Below are 5165 nucleotides of genomic sequence, written 5' to 3' on the forward strand. Positions count from 1 at the left end.
CCATGCCCATTAATATTCCCCTGATTCGGGAAATTTCTAATAATGTGGCCTGGTTTTCCACATTTATAACAAACAGCGTTGGTATTACTTGCTCCGACACTATTCGTTTCGGCATTACTTGTTCCGACATTATTTGTTCCTTTAGAGCTCACACTTCGTCGCACTATGACCATTTCTTTTACACATGTTGCAAAATGTCATGCAAAACCCCTGATGATTTTCTTCACACCTATGACATGGCTGTTTTTGGTTTTTGTTGCCGTTGTTATTATTGAGGTTGTTGTTGGGATTGTTATTATTGTTGAAACGGTTGTTGTAGTTGTTGTTGTTGTTGGGATGTTTGTTGTAGTTATTGTTAGGATTGCGGTTATTGTTGCGATTGTTTTTGCGGTTGTTAGAATAGTTGTTGCGATTGTGGTTGTAATTGTTATTGTTGTTGTACTGGTGACTCTTGTCACCGTTTTCCTCCCACTTCCTCTTGAGTTGTTTCGTGTTGGCTTCTTCAGCCGCCTGCTCTTTAATTCTTCCCTCAATCTGATTTATGAGTTTATGAGCCATTCAACTTGCCTTTTGTATGGAAGCGGGCTCGTGTGAACTCACATCTTCTTGAATCCTTACTGGTAACCCTTTTACAAACGCGTCGATCTTCTCTTCTTCATCTTCGAACGCTCCCGGACACAATAGGCACAACTCTGTGAATCGTCGTTCATACGTGGTAATATCGAACCCTTGTGTTCGTAACTCTCTAAGCTCTACCTTGAGCTTATTGACTTTGTTTCTAGGACGGTACTGCTCGTTCATCAATTGCTTGAATGCCGACCACGGTAGTGCGTAAGCAGCATTTTGTCCTACCGGTTCAAGATAGGTGTTCCACCACGTTAACGCAATACCTGTGAAGGTATGCGTAGCATACTTAACTTTATCCTCTTCAGTACACTTACTTATGGAAAACACAGATTCAACTTTCTCGGTCCACCGTTTCAATCCAATTGGTCCTTCGGTTCCATCAAATTCCAAAGGTTTGCAGGAAGTGAATTCTTTGTAGGAGCATCCTACACGATTTCTTGCGCCGTTAGCTGCATTGCTAAATTCAGAGTTATTGTTGGTATGTAGCGCAGCCTGTACTGCGGCTATGTTTGCAGCAAGAAAGGTACGAAATTCCTCTTCGCTCATATTCATGGTGTGTCGACTAGTCGGTGCCATTTACTTCAAAATAGCCAACTGAATCGAGTTAATCATACAGAATATTAAGAGTAGTCAATAGTATTTTGTAGCATAATATGAACTCATTTATAAAAGCTTTTTCTTCATATTAGCGTTTATTAAGTTTAAATTCGGGTACTACCTACCCGTTAAGTTCATACTTAGTAGCTAATATACAATTCAACTACTACAATTCCATATGAAATACTGATTATAATAATATATCACATATAAATATTCTTCAAACTTACAACATCGCTATATTACATATAACATGAAATATAGTACACTTTGATACAGGACAGTTTTGAAGATAAATCTAGTTAATACGCAAGTTATTCAGCAAAAGAAATAAAGATACGTAATTGATAAGTCCAGAAACAAGTCATGCATTCTGGTTTTACTAAGACGACTTCCCATCCTTGTTCTTGTGGAAAATAACCGTTATGACCATTGGCTAGGCAGCATGTTGTAATGTCGTCAAAAGGACGAGGGTTTCGTAATGTCCAACAGCCCGGTAATAATCTAAAAACCTTGTTTCTCACCCCAACTACTGAATCTGTCACTTGTGGGAAGGTTTTATTTAAAAGCTGCAATCCGATGTTCTTTTTCTCACTTTGGTAAGAAGCGAACATCACTAAATCGTAAGCATAACATGCTTCTTTATGTTGCATGTTAGAAGCTCTTTCTAAATCACGAAATCCTATGTTAGAATATGTTGAGTCAAAATAGGTTCTTAACCAGTAGCGTAAAATTGCATTTGGGTTCCCCGCATTTAACGCTTTAAAGAAAACACGGCGTAACTTACGGTCTCTCCAATGTGATATACCCCACCTATCAAAGGAAAGCCTTTTATAAACTAAGGCATTTCTTGAAAGTCTTTCAAATGTTTGACAAGTTAATTTTGCCATAAATAATTGTGCTGATGAATTCTGACCGACTCTAGACAAGATTTTCTCAATCATATCCTCTGGTAGATCTTCTAAAATATTCGGTTGTCTACCCTTAACGTCCATTTTGTTTTTATACTGTAAAATAGACAAGGATTAGATTCGTAAAAGATAATTAACAAACAATACAAGCAATTTTTACATAGAACATAAAAGTACAAGCACACTACAATACATATAATACACAACATGATTACAACCCTCTAATCTGAATCACTGGTTTCTTCTTCTTCGGACTTGGTTCGTTTTCCTAATTTTCTAGGAATATATGGTGTTCCTCTAATACGAGCCATCGTTTTCTACAATGGTTTAGAAAAACCTGGTGGTTTAGAGGTTCCCGGGTCATTGTTACATTTTAGGAAATACAGATGTTGCCGATACATATAAAGTTCATCGGGGTTGGAATCGGGTTTCTCTATTTTTATACCTTTTCCCTTATTATTTTCTTTCGCTTTATTAAATTGGGTCGAGGTAATTTCTATAACATCATCGGAATCCTCATCGGGATCCGATTCATCAGAAAATTGGTAATCTTCCCAATATTTTGCTTCCTCGGCAGAAACACCATTGACCATTATTAACTTTGGTCCGTTGGTTGAGGATTTTCTTTTATTTAATCGATTTACTATAGGTATCAATATTTCTTCCTCCGGAACCTCTTCTTCTTCTTCTTCTTCTTCCTCTTCCAGTTCCTCCTCTTCCGGTTCCTCCTCTTCCGGTTCTTCTTCTTCCGGTTCCTCTTCGGGAATTTATGAATCTTCCCAAAATATATTCGACTCTTCATTATTATTAGGTGAATCGATGGGATTTGTACTAGTGGTAGACATCTATCACACAATATCAAACACATTAAGAGGTTAATATATCACATAATATTTACATGTTAATAATATATAGTTTCCAACAAAAGTATTAAGCAATCGTTTTTAAAGAAAACACGGTCGAAGTCCAGACTCACTAAAGTATCCTAACAAACTCGATAAGACACCCTAATGCAAATTTCTGGTTCTCTAAGACCAACACTCGGATACCAACTGAAATGTCCCATTCATATTGATTATAAACGTTCCATACTAATTGATTTCGACGCGAGGTTTTAACCTCTATATGAGACGTTTTTCAAAGACTGCATTCATTTTTAAAACAACCATAATCTTTATTTTATCTATAAGGTTTAAAAAGCATTACGTAGATTATCAAATAATGATAATTTAAAATATACCATTTACACACGACCATTACATAATGGTTTACAATAAGAATATATTACATCAAAAATAAGTTTCTTGAATGCAGTTTTTACATAATATCATACAAGCATGGACTCCAAATCTTGTCCTTATTTTAGTATGCAACAGCGGAAGATCTTAATAATCACCTGAGAATAAACATGCTTAAAACGTCAACAAAAATGTTAGTGAGTTATAGGTTTAACCTATATATTATCAAATCATAATAATAGACCACAAGATTTCATATTTCAATATACATCCCATAAATAGAGATAAAAATCATTCATATGGTGAACACCTGGTAACCGACATTAACAAGATGCATATAAGAATATCCTCTATCATTCCGGGAAATCCTTCGGACATGATAACAACGAATTCGAAGTACTAAAGCATCCGGTACTTTGGATGGGGTTCGTTAGGCCCAATAGATCTATCTTTAGGATTCGCATCAATTAGTATATCGGTTTACTAATTCTTAGGCTACCAAGCAAAAGGGGCATATTCGGCTTCGATCATTCACCCATATAATGTAGTTTCATTTACTTGTGTCTATTTCGTAAAACATTTATAAAACTGCATGTATTCTCATCCCAAAATATTAGATTTTAAAAGTGGGACTATAACTCACTTTTACAGATTTTTACTTCATCGGGAGTAAGACTTGGCCACTGGTCGATTCACGAACCTATAGCAAATATATACATATATATATATCAAAGTATGTTCAAAATATATTTACAACATTTTTAATACATTTTGATGTTTTAAGTTTATTAAGGCAGCTGTCCTCGTTAGTAACCTACAACTAGTTATCCATAGTTAGATGTACAGAAATAAATTGATATATATTATCTTGAATCAATCCATGACCCAGTGTATACACGTCTCAGGCTAGATCACAACTCAAAGTATATATATTTTTGGAATCAACCTCAACCCTGTATAGATAACTCAAACATTACTGCATATAGAGTGTCTATGGTTGTTCCAAATAATATATATACATGGGTCGATATGATATGTCAAAACATTTGCATACGTATCTATGATATCCCAAGATGACATAATATATTAGAATATATGTATAATATAATATAAGTTAGCTAGGATATGATTTGTATAGAATTGTTACAATATTTCCCGTAGCTACAACAATCAAAAAATAGCCAATCTTGTTTTACCCATAACTTCTTCGTTTTAAATCCGTTTTGAGTGAATCAAATTGCTATGGTTTCATATTGAACTATATTTTATGAATCTAAACAGAAAAAGTATAGGTTTATAGTCAGAAATGTAAGTTACAAGTCGTTTTTGTAAGAGGTAGTCATTTCAGTCGAAAGAACGACGTCTTGATGACCATTTTGAAAAACATACTTCCACTTTGAGTTTAACCATGATTTTTGGATATAGTTTCATGTTCATAAGAAAAATCATTTTCCCAGAAGAAAAACTTTTAAATCAAAGTTTATCATAGTTTTTAATTATCAAACCCAAAACAGCCCGCGGTGTTACTACGACGGCGTATGTCCGGTTTTACGGTGTTTTTCGTGTTTCCAGGTTTTAAATTATTAAGTTAGCATATCATATAGATATAGAACATGTGTTTAGTTGATTTTAAAAGTCAAGTTAGAAGGATTAACTTTTGTTTGCGAACAAGTTTAGAATTAACTAAACTATGTTTTAGTGATTTCAAGTTTAAACCTTCGAATAAGGTAGTTTTATATATATGAATCGAATGATGTTATGAACATCATTACTACCTCAGGTTTTGTGGATA

Source organism: Rutidosis leptorrhynchoides, chromosome 3, assembly GCF_046630445.1.
Source record: "Rutidosis leptorrhynchoides isolate AG116_Rl617_1_P2 chromosome 3, CSIRO_AGI_Rlap_v1, whole genome shotgun sequence".
Classification (NCBI taxonomy): domain Eukaryota; kingdom Viridiplantae; phylum Streptophyta; class Magnoliopsida; order Asterales; family Asteraceae; genus Rutidosis; species Rutidosis leptorrhynchoides.